The following is an 18,930-nucleotide window of genomic DNA, read 5'->3' as shown; positions in this document are numbered from 1 at the left end:
GCCACAAACTGGACTGTGTAAAAATGAAACCTTTCCCTTCCCCCATAACTGAAAACTTCTAGCCTGAATCCGTATCCTGTCTAAAGCAGAAATCTTACTCCCAACATTTAGAAATAAACTCAGGTACTACTGACATTTTGCTTACCCATTTCAGGTTTAAGCTCAGTCAAATTTAGGAGTTTCAAACAGCACCTTCTACAGGTTTCTTATCCCTGGAGTTGCTGCTAAGCTTGGCTTGGGGAGGGGTGCAAATGCCATCCCAAATAAGTGGGAGGGTTCTGTGTGTCTAGGTCTTTGTTCTTGTCCCCTGAGAAAGTGCTTATCTTGTTGAGCCTTTGGCGTCCCCATCTGTGCCAGCATCCACAGAGTTTTTACCCATTTCCCATCCAGTCTTTAGCCTCTCGGTCCAAGCCCGCATCCTCTCATTCCCGGCTGTGTGATTAGTTTTTCACTGTTGCGTAACAAATGGCCGCAAACCTAGTGGCATAAAACAACACGTGGCAGGCTGAGCCACGCAGGCCTGCAAGCCCTGTAATTGCCCAGCCGCAAGAGTGAAGAAAGAGCCAGGAGTTAGCGACAGAGACATCAATGGTTTATTGGATAGGGGATCTTACATGTCTGAAGCGAGGTCCTGGAGTGACACCCCACCATGTACAGCAGACAGCAGGCAGGACACGGCAGCAGTCTCAGTCTTTGCTACTGGGGGTAGGAAGGTTACCAGTTTTAGGGGGAATTGACATCAGGTTGCCTCATCAATTACCAGGGAAACCATCAGAGCGGCACGTCCCTCACCTCCCCTTTGATAAACTATCACAGTGGAGACGTTCTGATCTAAAGATTAGAACGATCACTAGCTGGGGCTGGGGCCGGGGGCAAACATGAAGGCGGTTACTGATTAGGCTCTATGATTAAGAGGGAAGGTCAGTCAGGTGAGTAGGCTGTAAGTGAAGCAGGCACTGGTCAAGCAGGGGATGTACAGAGAGCAAGAGAACACCCGTCTTGAGTGGCCTGTTTGTACAAGATCCATATATTATCTAACAATTTCTATGGGTTAGAAGTCCAGGCACAGTTTAGCTGGGCCTACTGTTCAGTGTCTTACAAGGCTGAACTCAAGAGGTCAGCCAGGCTGTATTCTCACCGGGAGGTTCTGGGGAGACATCTGCTTCTAAGCTCATTCAGGCTGTTGGCAGAATTTATTTTCTTGTGGTTTTTTGACCGAGGTCCTCATTTTCTTGGTAGCTGCCAGCCAGGGTCCACTCTCAGCATCTAGTGTTGCCCTCAGGTCCTTGCCCTGTGGCCCTCTCACAGGCCCTCCTCAAACATGGCTTTTTGCTTCTTCAAGGTGAATAGAAGAAGCTTTCACTGCCAGTCTCTCCCTACAGGAAAGGCCTTTTAAAGGACTCACCGGATTAGGCCAGGCCCACCCAGGATAATCTCTCTCTTGATTAACTCAAAGTCAACAGACTAGGCACCTAATTACATCTTCATGTGGTACATATATACGATGGAATATTACTCAGCCATTAAAAGAATGAAGTAATGCCATTTGCAGCAACATGGATGAACCCAGAGATTGTCATATTAAGTGAAGTAAGTCAGAGAAAGTGAAATATCGAATGATATCACTTACATGTGGACTCTAAAAGGAACTGATACAAATGAACTTATTTACAAAACAGAAACAGACTCTCAGACTTAGAGAATGAACTTATGGTTAGCAGTGGGGAAGGGTGGGAGGAAGGGATAGTTAGGGAGTTTGGGACTGACATGTACACACTGCTCAATTTAAAATGGATAACCAACAAGGACCCCCTGTATAGCACAGGGAACTCTGCTCAATATTATGTAACAACTTAAATGGGAAAGAATTTGAAAAAGAATATACATGTATATGTATAACGGAATCACTTTGCTGTACACCTGAAACGAACACAACATTGTTAATCAGCTGTACTCCAATATAAAATAAAAAGTTAAAAAAAATCTCCCCCAAATTACATCTTCAAATTACCTTCAGTTTCGTTACAAAAGATAACATAATCCCAGTTGTAAAATATCATTATATTCACAAGTGTTACCCACACTCAAGGGGAGGGGAGAATACAGGGCAGACACAAAGGGATGGGAATCTTGGGACTATCTCAGAATTCTGCCAGCTCCGCTGTGGGACCCTCGGGGCTGTAGTTCTCTCTGTCTGTTAACTTCTGTGTCTCTCTTGGGGTCTGAGGCATAGGAATTTCGGATACTTTGCTATGCCACTCAGGGACTGAGAGGAAACTCAGGGCTCTTTCCAGCCCTGCCAAGCAGCCCACCATTTTTGTCAGGACTGGGGGGTTTCAGGTATTTAGGCTTAAAGGGAAAACCACCTCCCTTTCATCCCACAAGTCCCTGGACTGGCAGGGCAAAGAACAGGACTCTCATATAATTTCTAATTTTTTTTGCTTTTTTTCCAAACTCTTGCCACCCACTCCAGTCCACAAAGGTTTATTTGCTCTTGCCATTTGTGGATGGGGGAAGGATGGAAGCGATAGATGATTAAATAGTCTATTGCTTATGGCAGGACCTCAGCTCTGCAAGTTTAAAAGCTAAAAATTAACTTCTTCTCTTCCTATTTGAATTTCAACTATGGTCTAAGCTTTCCTGGGGCAGCAGAGGCCAGGATTAGTTTAAAGAGGTGGTGGGAGCTGTAGGGTAAACCAAAGGATTGCAAGACCATCTCAAGGCTCCCCTTCCCCAGTTATATATGAGTTAATACTCCATGTACACAGTAGTTCCCAAATCAGTCTAGGTTTTCTGAATCATCCTGAGAATTGGATTAGTTCCATGTTAATTTTTATGCTTCATCTACTGTATTCTTTATCTATGAAACCCCAGAGAAGGGAAAATTGAAACAGTTCTAGAAATTAACAAAATGTTAATTAAGTTTCCGCTTGCTGAGGGGAAAGCTGAACTTGGCAGTGTTTCAGAGAAAATAAAGGACTCATGCTTATACTTATTAAGGGTATTACTCAAGTAAAATAATTGGAAGTCAATATAAGCCCCAAAGTTTAGTGAACATAAAGAATGGTGCTGGGTTGGAATAAAAATAAATGGGTAAAAGGATGTGTCCAAAAAGCAGTTGATACTTCTCACCAGAATAGTAGTGTCAGGATAATTTTACACTCAGCTACTAACCACCATTTCCCTCCATCCCTAACCCTCAATGCCCAGTCTTGATTGTCACGTAAATAATCTGCTAATCTTGTGGCATTAATGCAACTCATGGAAAAATCTCAAAAGAGAGCACAGTGACCTTGGTTGGCCTGCTTTCTCAAAGCCAGATGGAGACCTTGTCAGCTATTAATTCACCAGGCAGAGCTTCCAGGGTATTGCTCTTCTTACTTTCCCATTTTCTGTCTTCCTGACTGCCTTTTCATGTTGTTTTCACCCTGTTTCCAAAGGCATAGGACTATCTCAGACAAAGTCTGTCTCATTTCCACATAGCTCATGTCAGAATGCTCATTTCCTACTGATTTTTAAATTACTTCTTTTTCTTTTGAATTTATCTTTGCTTAACATGCACAGTAATACTTTTCTTTTTTTTTTGGTGAAGAACAGATCTCTAGCATCTAACATGAACACCTGGAACGCAGTAGCTGCTCATATTGTTGATAATACGAACACATCAAGGAAATATTTATCTACTTACCTATCTCCTTGCTAGACGGTGACCACCTTGCAGGTAAGGATCTGTTTCGCCCATTTTTGGATCCCTGGTACCAACACACTGCCTGGCACATAGTAAGTTCTCAAGCAAAGTGTACTGAATAAATGAATAATAACCAGGGGTTTACTGATGTATCTCAGCACACTGCAAAAAGAATTATGAGCGCTGATGCTATAATTTAAGAGTAGAATATCAAAGAAATATGTAAGGAAAAGTTGCCGATTTGGTCTTCCAACAATTACTGGGAAATTGAACAGAAGATAGATGCAACGAGGAATAATTTGTTTTGTTTTGTTTTTTTTTTGCGGTACGCCACGCCCATCTCACTGTTGTGGCCTCTCCCGTTGCGGAGCACAGGCTCCGAACGCGCAGGCTCAGCGGCCATGGCTCACGGACCCAGCCGCTCTGCGGCATGTGGGATTTTCCTGGACCGGGGCACGAACCCGTGTACCCTGCATCGGCAGGCGGACTCTCAACCGCTGCGCCACCAAGGAAGCCCAACGAATAATTTTTTTTTTTTTTTTTTTTTTGTGGTACGCGGGCCTCTCACTGTTGTGGCCTCGCCCATTGCGGAGCACAGGCTCCGGACGCGCAGGCCCAGCGGCCATGGCTCACGGGCCCAGCCGCTCTGCGTGCGGCATGTGGGATCTTCCCGGACCGGGGCACGAACCCGTGTCCCCTGCATCGGCAGGCGGACTCCCAACCACTGCGCCGCCAGGGAAGCCCCCAACGAATAATTTTTAAGAAACTACAGGTGAGGCCTCTCCTTTTCCAAGATGGCCCACGCTCTGTCTATGGAGTGTGTATCTCTCTCAATAAATTTACTTCTTACCTAGGGGGAAAAAAAAAGAAAGAAACTACAGGTCAGCATTCTCACTGTGCAATCTTTTATTTAAAAAATTATTTATTGGTTTATTTATTGGCTGCATTGGGTCTTCATTGCTGCGCGCCGGCTTTCTCTAGTTGTGGAGAGCAGGGGCTACTCTTCGTTGCGGTGCATGGGCTTCTCAGAGTGCAGGCTTAGTAGCTGTGGCCCACCGGCTTAGTTGCTCTGTGGCATGTGGGATCTTCCCAGACCTGGGATCGAACCCGTGTCCCCTGCATTGACAGGCAGATTCTTAACCACTGCACCACCAAGGAAGTCCCTCATTATGCAATCTTTACAAAGTCAAGCATATTTCTGATTCAAAGCAGAGAACAAATGCATCCCTTCTTTCCTTGAGATAAAATAGAAACTTGAAATGGTCTCTTGAAAATTATTATGAAATCCTTTCAACCAAATGGCTGCAGGGAATTGAAATCTGAGCCGATGTCTGAGTCAGACAGTTGGGATAATTTTCATTAGCAGCATTACTTGTGCCACTGTCGGTTTGGTAACTAACTCAGAGCAACCTCATTTATTCCCAGAGTGAATGACCTTAATTTGCTTCAGCCAAAAATGAACAGAGAAATGATGAATAACAGAGCCTGTTTCTTTCTCAGTGGTGTGCTCAGGTTTGAAAATTAGATGAGATGATGTCATTTTTTTTCCTTCTATATTTTCCTCAAAATTTTCCGAGCTCTGTACTCTTTCCTCCACCTTAGCCCATAGTTTCCTATACATTTTAATTAACTAGATACAGTCATTTTTCCTGCCTTGTTAACCTGATGGAGTCTGATTTTCTCTGATAATTGTAGATTAACTGAGGTGGTAGTTTGATTCCATGAGTGCCATATTTTTCTTTTTTGTTGATCCATACTTCCAAACTGTAACAACATATCCAAATTTAAACAGTATCTCAATTTCTTTGAGGTAGTGTTATACATTGTTAAGACTGTAAGTTTTAGAATCAGACATAACTGTTTAACTACTAACTTTGTTGCTTACTCCAAGGTGTGGGGCTTGGAGTGTATTTCTTAATATTTCCTGATTAACAAAATGTGGAAAAAACCCCCTGCATCATAGGAATTGTTTGAGGATTAAATAAGTTAAAAGTCCTCCTTAAAAAATAACTTTTTTCCCAAGCAAACACTTTAGCTAATATTGAAGTTTAATATTGATTCTCTAGTCTTACTTTTTAAAGAGCCTAGTTAATGACTAGTCTTTGCATCAGTAAATGCAGGAATAATTACCAATGAGGAATCGTGATTTTGTGACATTTAAAATTAATATTTTGGTGATACAATTCTATCATCTGCAAATTACTTTGAGAGAGTTGAAAGTGACAATCCATATTTAATACAATATTTTATTTTGCTGATGAGGAAAGTGTAATTGAACAGGAGTTGATTGGCTTGAGGAAGGTCATACAGACAGTTAAGTCAGGATAGATTCATGGATTTCTCGGGGGCTAATACACTGTATCCAGTGATTTCTCATGTCTGTCCTCCTCTTTCCATTTGTACAGTCTTCATCCTACTTCAGAACCTCACTATTTTTCACCAGGGCTAAATCAAGAGCATCCTACTTGGTACCAGTATCTCCAGGTTACCCTTCTCTCCAACCCATCTTCCTTGGTGTGGTCAGATTAATCAGATTGTTATATTCTCCAGCTCAGATACCACTACTGACTCCCCTTTGTCTACTAAGTCAATTGCAAACTCATTAGCCTGCCCTTCAGTGTCTTTCACAATATAGCCTCAGGTTCATGCATTCATTTAATGAGTATTATTGAGTGCCTACTATATGCCAGGTCTAGGTGCTGGGAATATAATAGGGAACTAAACACCATCTCTGCTCTCGCTGAGTTTATATTCTAGTTCAGTGGTTCTCAGAGTTAGTCAGGGGACCCTGAGGGGCTCTGTGACTCTCTCAGGGTGTCTGCAAAGTAAAACTGTTTCCATAATAACGCTAAGATGTTATTTGTCATTTTCACTCTCCGTTTCTTCTCTTATGTGTATATAGTGAAGTTTTCCAGAGGCTACCTGTTATGTGATATCACAACAGATTGAATGTGGAAGTAGATGTGGGAGTCTAGCTGTCTTCTATTAGGCCAGAAGTCAAGGAAAATTGCAAAATTATAGAGCAATGCTATTCTGTTAATAATTTTATGTGAAAAATTTTTTTCCATAAAAATGTTCTTTACATTAACATGGAACAGGTTTATTTTTGTTATTTTAAAATCAATACATAAATAAATATTTAAACATTTATCAATTAAAAAAATTAAAAAGCTTTATTGAGGTACAGTTGACATGCAAAGTACCACATATATTTTATGTACATAACTTGATGAGTTTGGACATAAACATACACCCATCAAACCATCACCACAATCAAGGTAATAAACATCTGTATCCTCCAAAAGTTCTCTCTGCCCCTTTTTTTGTAGTAAGAACACTTAACATGAAATCTACCCTCTTTACAAAAATCTTAAGTTCACAATATAGTGTTCTTAACTATAGTGCACTATGTTGTACGGTAGATCTCTATAACATTCATCTTACATAACTAAAACATTATATCCATTCTAATACAGTGAGTATTTATAGATATATCCTCCATAAACCAAAGCTCTTTGGAGCTTTTCTTGATAATTTTTAAGAATGTAAAGGGGTCTCTGAGACCAAAAAGTTGGAGAACTGAAATTCTGGTTATTCTAGAAAATAAACAGATAACAGAGTTAACATAATATGGCATCAGATAGTGACAAAGGTCATGAAAAAAATGCATCAAGAAAAGGAAATAGATCAATCGGGTGATCAGTAAGGATCACTATCTACAACCTGTGCTCTGGTTAAACTGAATCACCTAAACTTCCTTGAACACAATCCATACTTTTTTACTTCCAGCCTTTGTAATGCTGTTTTTTCTGCCTGTTTTGTCTTCCTCCCCAATTTTTTTTTTTTTTCCGGTACGCGGGTCCCTCATTGCTGTGGCCTCTCCCGTTGCGGAGCACAGGCTCCGGACGCGCAGGCTCAGTGGCCATGGCTCACGGGCGCAGCCACTCCGCGGCATGTGGGATCTTCCCGGACCGGGGCACGAACCCGCGTCCCCTGCATCGGCAGGCGGGCTTCTAACCACTGTGCCTCCAGGGAAGCCCTTCCTCCCCATTTTTATCTATCAAAATTCTATTCTTCTTTTAGGGCCCATCTCAAATGCCACTTGAACCACTATTCCCTCCTTCATTCTCTTCTAACAGAAGTAATTTGTCTTCCTTTTATTGTTCCCATCCTCAACGATAATATTTTGATCTTATGACACTCATAATTTTATTCTTTGTACAAATTTACAATGTTGTATATACCATTCATGTCCTTCTCAAGTTTATGAAACTTCTTAAAATTGGGGACTGTTTCTTATTTACCTTGAATACAAACCTTCTCTGTATCAGTGAGGCTTAGGTTCAAAAAGAACAGAAAACCTCCAAATAATAGTGGTTTCATCAGGATAAAAGTGTGTTGTTTCTCATTTAAGTCAGAAGGTAGGCAGTCCAGGGCTGGAGTAGTGACTTTTGCCCTAAAAGTCTTCAGGCTGCAGGCTTCTTCCCACTCACTGCTCATCCAACCCAAGAATGTGGTCCTCAGCCTCCAAATGGCAGCGCCTGTTTCAGGAGGAAGAGAGGAGGGAGAGGCAAAGATGAGGGGGCTAACAATAAGCATCAGCTCTCTCTTAAGGAAGGTTCCTGGAAACCCCATTTGTAGAACTTAGTCATGAGCAAGACTGGCTACCGGGGAGGCTGGGAAGTGTAGTCTTGATTTTTGGTGCTCTTGTGCTCAGCTGTGGATAAAAGGGAGAATAGACACTGGGGTACAACTCTCAGTGTCTGTTACACTCCCGAAAGTGTCTGCCATAGGCACAATTTCAGGTAGATGCTTCTAAAATTAACTTTTAGCAAGTAAGTAATACTGAGATTCAACCTCAAAATTATTTGTTGCATAATGAATTCAAGGGGACTTTTACACATCATAATTTGCTTGTTTTCTTTAAGGGAGGTATTAGAAATGATTGAGGAACTCTACAGTCTATCTTTTCAAAGTTAATTGTTTCAAGGTTCACCAGTTGATCAATTATTATACTGCTATTAGACTAGGAAGCCATTTTTTTTTTTTTTTTTTTTTTTTTTTGGGGTACGCGGGCCTCTCACTGTTGTGGCCTCTGTTGTGGCCTCTCCCGTTGGAGAGCACAGGCTCCGGACGCGCAGGCTCAGCGGCCATGGCTCACGGGCCCAGCCGCTGCGCGGCTTGTGGGATCTTCCCGGACGGGGGCACGAACCCGTGTCCCCTGCATCGTCAGGCGGACTCTCAACCACTGTGCCACCAGGGAAGCCCTAAGAAGCCATTTTTATTATAACCCCCAACTTGTTTTCACCATTTCACCTTCTCATGCTTACTCTTCCCAGTGGTGATAAAGACTTCACTAAACCCTTCCTTCCACTAAAGGAAGTGTCCCCAAGCTTCCTGGTATCATGTGATGCTCTTGTACCCAGGTCTCCCTGTAGACCTATCACAGAGAAAAATACCCCTCAGAAGAAATCCTTGGTGTCCTGCTCAAGTTGTTAGTTTAGTCTGCATATTTGTTCCACATAAAAAGCAGATAAAAAAATTTGTAATTTCAAAGTACTAAAAATATTGGGGCATTGAGTCTATGCTATCAATATATGTTTGCTTTCCAGTTACTTCTCATTGCATGTAGATCTTAGCAAATGATTAGAGCCTACCTTTACGTTTTGAGTCTGGCTATGTATTTCCGCAAAAATTTGCATTGGGATCTACAGAAGCATCTTCTGACCCACTTCTGCCCCCCTTTCCCCACACCTTCTCACACATAATGTCTACTTCTGGTTCTTAAGGCTTTCAGAAAATAGTCACTCCTCCACAAGAAAGTCTGGGATTTCTGGGATACAATTGAATTTATATTTATAATAGTCTGTCTGGTCATACTAAGCAGTCCCTGGTCTACCAAGATAGAAACTTGTAGTTTTAAGATGCTGGGATTTACCCCTGAGGTTAATTCTTTGAAAAAGTTGAAATAACAAGGAGAAATTGTTGGAAATGGCATTTTCTGTGTTTGCTGTTACTTGATTTTTCATTTGTACAATCTTATTCCCTTCGGACTATACACTTCTTGAGGACCATCTATGTGTATGAAGTAACAGTTATAAAGTGAAAAAAAGTTGCCAGTAGCGGACAGTGATGGTGACATGGGATTTGTTTTACCATGTGGCATGAAATTCCCACAAAATAAAGAACACTACATAAGACTGCATTTATCATCTATTCATTCATCTCACAAATATTTATTGAGCACTAAGCAAGCGCTCAGCACGGTGGTAGATACTAGGAGACAGTGGTGAGCAGTACTGATACAGTTGCTGTCCTTATGGTACATACAATATAGAAGAGAAATGTGATGAATGCTTGTTGGGCAAGCACAGATTGCTACGGGAGTACTGGAGGGGGGCATTTACCCTAGTTACAGTCCTTATGGAGCTTTCACATACAAATACCTCATTTGAGGGCTTTGTGAGTAGCCCTCACAAAGCCCTTTGCAATGAGTAATGCAGGGATTATTCTTATTTACGGATGAGGAATTAGAAAGATAAGCAAGACACAAGTTCCCACAGACCCAGACCTGGGCTTGGGACTCCAAACCCAGCGCCCTCATCATTGCTCCACACAGCAGCGGGGGTGCCAGGGAGTGTGAGTTGTGTGATGCGCTGCATATGCTTTCAGGCTTTGAAGTGTCCTTATCCCAAGCTTACAAATCCCATTGGCATCAATTAATTAATTCTTGATGTCTCTTGTAGCTTCCTGGAAGTCATGCGAGTGTTCTGGCCAGCCTGGCTCTAAGTGCTCTTTAACTCGAGCTAGTAATCCAGTGTTCATGCTGGGGGCAACCCCTGCAATTAGGAAAGGGGCCAGGGGATCTCTCAAGCAGACACAAACTACAGAAGCTCAGCCATAAAGCCTTAGTAGGATGAGCCACCATCTAGCATTCTGCTCGGTGGGCTATTTTCCTGTCCTATTAAGTAGAAGTCAGAGTCTCCAAAGAGAAAACAATATTAAAACGCTCAGTTCATTTTGCTTTATGTTTAGTACCATTGAGCTGAACAGAGGAATGAACACAGCTGTTGGGCAGGACATTTGCCCTTAATGCTCTGTATACCCAACTGTACATTATTCCCTGATTATTCCAGAAAAATGTCTTCCTTACAATTTTTTTGAACCTGTTGGAAATTTCCAAGTGATATTAGAGGCCTTCAGGGAATAGTGCACTCTGTTAATAGTTCTGGTAAAATTGAGGAGTTTGTGATAATTATTTCCTTGATTTGTAGAGTAATAGACCATGGGCTTTGGAGTCAACCTAAATTGTTATCTCAACTCTTTCACTTTCTGGCTGTGTCAGTGTGGGAAAGTTTGTGGACTTCCTTGAGCATCAGTTTCTTCAAAGGATGGTTGTGAGGTTTAGAAGGATGACATGTAATATAGCTAGTACAGTGCCTGACACATAAGTGGTCCTCAACAAATGGAAAATATGGTGGTTAAAAACCTCTTTTTTCCTGGGAACTCAATGCGAACTCTAGCATCTCTTCTAAGCCTGACTTTTCTGGCAATATAAGTTCCTCTGGACCTTTACCTTTACTATCAATTTCTTGTTTTGTGTCCTCCATAGTTAGGGCCTATATGATTATTTAACCCACAAATACTCAGTAATGTTAATTTACAGTCTTGCTGGAGAGATAGGATATTGGTAACAGGACTAGGAATAGCAAGTGACAAAAAGTGAGGCAGACAACTGGTGCTATGGGATTTCAGATTAAGAAAATATGACCATGGACTGGGATTTCTGAGGACTCGTGCAGATGCAGTCAATAATTTACACTTGGATAGACTAAGTGGGGAGGTCTGGAACCTGGGGCCAAACCTGGCTAGGTAGGGATACCAGATAGCGGGGTGAGAGAATGACTGTCAGGTATTGATGGACAAAACATGGTGTTTCAGTGGTAATGGAAAGAGATCAGAGTCCAAACAAGTAACTGGCCAAAAGGCCAAGATAAAGCATCTAAGATGTCCCAATGGGTAAGCAGTGCCCAGTGAGGGGGACTTTGGGGAAGATAATATTCAAAAGTCAAAGCACACAGGCATGCATAGTAGGTCCTCTGCTGGCTAAATTCCACTTCCTTTGGCAGGAGACTTGGGGGATTAGCTCAGTTACTGAAGGTTTGCAGGGTCCAAACTGGTGGTAGGGTGAGATAGGGACAGTGTAGATGATTCTAAAACTTAAGCGAACATGTGGCTCTTAGGACAATCCTTCTCAAAGTCCCTGGATCATCTGTTTCAAAATCATCTGGGAACCTTGTAATAAATACAGACAACTAGAATCTGAGGGAATGGATCCTGGGGATATCCATTCTAAATAGGATACACAGAGGATGTTATGTACTTTAAAGTTAAAGGGTACTGGATAATTCACATTAGATGCCAGACTTGAGTGCCAGGTCAGAGAGTCCTGAAACAAAGGATCAGTGACCCTGTGAAGAAGTCAGACTTTTCTCCCTCTATGAAGAGTGGTATGCAGAAGGGCTGGTTATATGAAAAAGAAAACTGTAGACAAGTCTTTTGTCCCGGCAGTAGGATTGCAAGTAGGATTTCAATTTCTCGTCTGGAGAGCTGGGGGTCTCTGGAACAAGAATCAAGGCAGAGAGCATCCCAAGGACAAGAAACAGAGTAGAGAGACTGGGGATTGGGCAAAATATGATAGAGGATCTGCAACAGGGTTGCCTGTTTTGCCACTCCCCCACCCCCAGCCAACTAGCTGTGGGCTCCCTGAGGGCCCAGGTCTTCACCCTTATTTCTTTTGCACTTAATATAGGGCCTGAGACAAAGTAGGCTTTTAAATGTTTATGAAACAAACAAACAAATAAATAAACGCACGATTTGATGAGTGGCAAGGGTGATTTGATGCTGAGTTCTGGACTGTGGACTAGAGTTACCCAAAGGTCTCCTGGATCATTTCACACATGGTCCTGGGAGTTGAGTTTGGGGCTGCACTTGGAGTTTTGGAGCTGGATAGAGGGAGCAAATAGGTTGACTCAATACATAGACTGAACCTACAGTTAGGATAGTTTAGGACATATTTTGGAAGAAAGTGTGATTTCAATCCGCTTTGACGGCAAGACAGACATCATATGACTCAATTCAATCTAACTCAATTAACATTAATTGGGCATCTACTCTGTGCAATGGATGAAAACCCAGTGGTGAGTAAAATATGGTCCTTGTCCTGGAGGAGACGAAGAGGTAAAGAAAGGACCAAACTACAATGTTATAGGGGATGTTAAAGGGGAAGCTATCTAGGGAAACTGAGAGAAGAGATAATATTTCCCCGGGACTTAAGAACTGATCAGGATTTTCTCTATAGCTAAGGCAGTGAGGGGCTTACCTGGTGGATAAAACAGCCAGGACAAGGGTAGGAAGGCATGAGAGTGCAGGTTGTTTGGGCAGTGAGTTCTGGATCTTGGGGATCATGTTAACAAGGCACAGTTTATTCTATAAACTTTTGGATTCCTCAAAGTGTTTTAAGCAGTGGCATTACACGATTCAACTCATGTTCAGAAAGTGAATTTGGACCACAGGGTAGAGGAAGGCCTGGTGGAGGGAGTGAGGCTGAGAGAGGAATCTCTTCTCGGGTACAGAGCGAGCAAAATCCCACTACTGGGCATATACCCCAAGAAAACCATAATTCAAAAAGAGTCAGGTACCAAAATGTTCATTGCAGCTCTATTTACAATAGCCTGGAGATGGAAACACCTAAGTGTCCATCATCAGATGAATGGATAAAGAAGATGTGGCACATATATACAATGGAATATTACTCAGCCATAAAAAGAAATGAAATTGAGCTATTTGTAATGAGGTGGATAGACCTAGAGTTTGTCATACAGAGTGAAGTAAGTCAGAAAGAGAAAAACAAATACCGTATGCTAACACATATATATGGAATTTAAGAAAAAAAAATGTCATGAAGAACCTAGGGGTAAGACAGGAATAAAGACACAGACCTACTAGAGAATGGACTTGAGGATATGGGGAGGGGGAAGTGTGAGCTGTGACAAAGTGAGAGAGAGGCATGGACATATATACACTACCAAACGTAAAATAGCTAGCTAGTGGGAAGCAGCCGCATAGCACAGGGAGATCAGCTCAGTGCTTTGTGACCACCTAGAGGGGTGGGATAGGGAGGGTGGGAGGGAGGGAGATGCAAGAGGGAAGAGATATGAGAACATATGTATATGTATAACTGGTTCACTTTGTTACAAAGCAGAAACTAACACACCATTGTAAAGCAATTATACCCCAAAAAAGATATTAAAAAAAAGATGATATTATACCAAAAAAAAAAAAGTTAAACAATTGCTGCTGAGATACTAGTGGTAAATAAGGGTTAAAGATAAGCACCATCAGAGTGAGCTGTTTGCCTTTGAATAGGCTCTCCATACGTGGAGGGGGTGTGTATACTAGGGGAGAGATTCGCTAGGCTCAGGGAGGGCACTTCTGGTGAAAATGCAATGAAAATGCAATGCAGTTCTGTGACCTGGAGGAAAGTTCACAGGCCCCAGAGCACAGGTTGCTCTGTGATGTTTAATTATTGACTAGCATGAACTTTTTCTCTCTACTCTGAAGATTCCCTCCTCAAATCAAAAGCATTATAAATGAGCATTATCTGGCAGGTCTCAAACACACCGATTGTTGAGAGCAGAGGCAATAACTTATCTTTTCCCCAAATGGTGCTGAGCCCTGGGATCAGGACTTAGAAGCCTGATTGTCGTTGCTATGTGGATTCTTATTATCAAAGTCCTAGTGTTGCACTTTCTCAGCTCTGAGAAAAGTTCTTGTTTTTAGGGTCCATAAATGTTTCAGAAAGTTGTGTGAATTAAAACAAAATGGAAAAGATATTAAAATTGTTCTCTTTCCATTCTTTCACTCTTTCCTATGTACCCTCTTCCTCACAAACCCAACAAAAATACTCTCTCTGCAAGTAAACTCTGCGTTTATAGAATAACAGAAATGACTTGTCATATGGTATGATTTTGCCCTGATTGTGTAGTAATGACAAGCAAGAAGGAATGTTATGTTCTTTCCAATGGCATCACCAAACTGTGTAACTTGGGGCCGATTACTTCAGTTTTCCTAGGCTTAACTACTATAACATGAAGGATTAGATTGGGCTCCATCTCTACAATTCCTTCTACTTCTAAGAATCAGGGATTCTGTAAGCTACCCATCCATGATGACATATTTCTTTGTGCGATGTGGAAAAACCTGAGAGCTGCTTTGGATATCTAGTTACCTGTTGCTGGGCTGAACCCTGTAAACCTTGTAATTGCCCAGCTGTGAGACTGAGGAAAGAGCCCGGAGACAGCAACAGAGACATCCATGGTTTATTGGGCAGGAAACCTTACAAGTCTGAAGCAAAATGTCCTGAACAACAGCCCACTGTGTACAGCAGACGGCAGGCAGGACATGGAAGCAATCTTCACTACCTGAAGGAGAAGGAGACTACCAGTTGCAAGGGGAATTGATGTTAGGTTCGCTCCTCAGTTACCAGGGAAATCTGCAGCCGGGGCAGAGGGCAAGCACGTAGGCAGTTACTGATTAGGCTCTATGATTAAGACGGAAGGTCAGTCAGGTGAATAGAGTGTAGGTGAAGCAGGCACTGGTTGAGCAGGGGGTGTACAGAAAGCAAGAGAACAGCCATCTTGGGTGGCCTGACCGTACACCTGTACAACGGACATTTGTTGACTGCTTGTTTGGTATCTATTTCTTCATTTCTCTGTCTTCGATTTTTTTTCCCTTAGGGATAGGTTCTACTTTGCTCAGCTATACAGCTGGTGTGGAATGGATGCCATATTTGGCTCCAGTGGTGGATCCTGATGGGCTGAAACCAACCAGTGTATCCCATTCCTTGGGTGAGGCAACTGGTTCCAGGATGGGCATATTGATAGTGATAGGGGAGGAAATCCCCCCGTTTGCTGGAGGGTCCTGGGAAGGAGGCTTCCTTTTTCCTATGTGGGAGGTGGGTGAAGAGTTCCTCTTCTTCCGATGTGGTGGAAGAAGTGATATCTGGAATAACTGCTAGCACGAGGAAGGCTGAGGAGGTCAAGGTGTCATTCAGAGGGTAGAGCTCAGAGAATCACAAAGGAGCCAGAGCCTGGGGACTCTGTGAAGTCCATGTCAGGAAAAAACCATGCCTGAAACAACCTCTGGCCTTTAAAAGATTTGTGAGCCAATGAAATCATGGGTTTAAGCTAATTCAAACTGGTCCTTCTGTTGCCAACAGCTCAAAGATTCCTAACTTTTTTTTGAATTTACACTAAATATGTTTCTGACTATTAATCTTTTTACCCCTTGAAATTAAAATCTTGCTTATTTCTGAGTTCCTATTACACCCAGCTCCTAAATCACCACCTGTGAAAGGTCAAAAACAACAAAAATGTAGAGAGTCAGTGTTTGCTGTGCTTCTGTGCTTCTCACAGAAGTTGCTTTATAAATGTTTACTCAATGAATGAAATGAGAATAAAAGGAGGGAAGATAATATTTCCTGGACTGGGGAGGAGGTAAAGTAGCTTTATAGAATTTTTTTATACTGGGGCGGGGGGGCACATGCTAATGAGGAAGGGTATGGGTGATCATAAAGCCTAAACTGCCGGGCCACCATGGGCAAGAATTGTCCTTTCTCTTCTCCTTTGAGATGTTGCCTATTTTCTTTTCTTGCCATTTAAAATTCAGGAAGAAAGAAGGACCTAGAGTCCCTAAATAAATTTTGCTTCAATTGAATCAATTGATTAATTTAACAGATGTTTTATGAGCACTTACAACAATCTCTGCACTCATGAAGTTTACTCTTTAGTAGGGAAGACACATAAATAAGTCAATAATGATTAGAAAGTTGATGAATATTATGAGAGAGGAAATATAGGGAATTATGTGAACAGAGCAAGGGGCCCTAACCTAGACCAGGGTAAGGAAAGCTTCTTTGCGGAAATGGTATTTAAGCAGAATCTGAAGAATGAGTAGGTGGCAGTCAGATGAAGATGGGGAGGGGAAGTGTGTTCCACGTGATGATCCAGTGGCGGCAGGGTAGAGGCACCTGTGAGGACCCGAGAGCAGTTCAGAATAGATGAAGGGAAGAGGAGAATGGTGAGGTAAAGCCAAGGAGAGGACCAGGTTTTGCAAATGTCTGTGGGTCAGGTGAAGGAGTTTGGGCTTTGTGTGAAGGAGAGTGGGAGGCTTCTGCAGGGTTCATGCAGAGGAGCAACACGATCAGATTGGCGTCCAACTTGGACCACTTCTGGCGCAGGGTGCTGAGGCCCCTCCTCCAGCTCTGTTCCTCCGTGCGTCTGCACTGTTGCCTCCACTTGCTCTCTAATTGCTGCCTCTTTCCTTTCAAAACACTGGAAAAAAAATAAAATGGGCACTATTTGTTCCCAGAACTGGTTACAGCACTACCTTTTTAAGCAATTTGTTTTTCCTGGCAAATCGGATTCTCTCTTTCTTGACTATGGTTTGGGTTTTCGGGAGCTCTGACCTATCATTCAGCACTGATTTTCAGCTTTAAATCTTCAGAATAGGATCCGGCGGGCCAGGCATAGGTTCTACCGGCCTTGTCTGTGACTGGCTTTCCAACAGCTTGGGAAGCAGCTGCCGGTGTGACTCATGCTGTAGCCCTATCTTGGGTCTTTGGTGCAACCAGAGCGCAGGTGCACCTAGCTCTTTTCCCTGAGGTGCATAGCTGCCCTTTCTGACACACACATATCTCTGTCCTGACTCCTTCCAATAGTTCTCCATACCGGAAATCAAAATTAGTCTCCGAAGATATAAATCAAAGTCCTCAGTCCTCTCTTGCACCTGTTGTACACACCCCAAGGCAAACGCATTGCTTTGCTTTTGTTTCACTGTAAAGGGTTGAGCCTTCTTTCAGGGTCTGATTGTAAACTCCGGGAGGGCAGGGACCTCTGACTGCCTCTCGAGCTTTGGACACAGCAAGTGCTGGATAACACCAGTAGAATGACTGAAAGAGAAAAGACATGAAAATCTTCCAAGTCTGGACTGGATGGTTATCAGAAACAGTGCTTTGCTGGGAGCAGACTGGCAGCTGGGTTGGAAAATGTGAACATCTGTGTCTGATAATTTGAAGAGCACCTGATTAAATGGTAATCAGAATCACTGCTCTGAAGTCTACTTAGGACCCAACTTATTGACTGAGAAGGATACACTTCTCAATAGGAAGGGCACTACTCAATAGAGGAGGCTTCCACAGGTCCTTTACTGGGCAATTCCTCCCCTGAATCTCCAATATTGTTGTGAGGTTCAAATGAGATAATCCATGTAAAGTGCTTAGGAGAATACCAAGTATAAGGGAACAATCAGGCCCATGTTGTTGTTATTCTTATTATGGAGGTTGCAATCATTACAGAGAACAGTCTCTCTGGATGGAGCTATCATCATTCTTCCTGAAAGGTGACAGTTCTTTTGCTTATTTGCTGAGCCATCGATTTCTGCAACAATGATTTATTGAGTGTTTAAATGTACCAGATACTAATGCTAACCAGTTGAAACAGGTGTGCTTTATTTTCAAAGATTTTGGTTTCCTCTTGAGGCATATCCTTCATTCAGAAAATAGTTACTGAGAATTAATCGAATGGTCACCTTTCACTTGTGGATTTAGGGCAAGGGGAGATGATACTGATGGAACAATGCGTAGGTTTTTCTGCTTTGTCGTGACAAACTCTTATCCACCCTGGCTCTGTTTATTCCCATTTTTTGCTTGATTTTTCTTACAGCACGCTTCACCATCAGACATCCTGTCTATTTTATTAACTGAGTTGTTTACTGTCTGCTTCCCTGTATGAGCCCCACATGGGAAAAGATTTTGTCTGTTTTGTTCAGTGCGGTACTCCCAGCTCGGAACTGTGTCTTGCACATGTGCCCTGTAATGATTTTGTTGAGTGAATCTGCCCCACCTTTGAACGGTCCATCTCATACTCTGGCTTTGCCATTCTTTCCTTAGACTCTTCCCTAGGGTTGGAGTTGTCCGGTAGAATATCTGGCTATTCTGACTTAAGCTTACCTTGCTCTGTGGTGCTTTGCAAATCACACTATTGAGGTATCCAGATATCTGGAAAGAAGGCAAAGTGGCATCTGGCCAGTAACTCATTAACCATCTTGAAGATTTTATGTGGATGAGAACTGTTTGGTTTATTTCAGAATCCATCAGGAATAATTCTCATTTGGAAATAATA

General features: G+C 42.4%; 1 long non-coding RNA gene across 1 annotated transcript in view; it reads left to right on the top strand.

The window, feature by feature from the left end:
- The first annotated feature begins 3,560 nt into the window (after window positions 1-3,560).
- Window positions 3,561-18,930, top strand: part of LOC141275822 (uncharacterized) — a 106,110-nt gene continuing 90,740 nt past the window's right edge. Inside the window, exon 1 of the long non-coding RNA XR_012324205.1 lies at window positions 3,561-3,721. This is a non-coding gene — a long non-coding RNA (uncharacterized lncRNA). The remainder of the gene's footprint in view (window positions 3,722-18,930) is intronic.

Source organism: Tursiops truncatus, chromosome 1 (assembly GCF_011762595.2).
Source record: "Tursiops truncatus isolate mTurTru1 chromosome 1, mTurTru1.mat.Y, whole genome shotgun sequence".
In the NCBI taxonomy this organism is placed as follows: Eukaryota; Metazoa; Chordata; class Mammalia; order Artiodactyla; family Delphinidae; genus Tursiops; species Tursiops truncatus.
The sequence above is the reverse complement of the archived record's forward strand: the minus strand, read 5'-3'. Positions and strand labels throughout refer to the sequence as shown.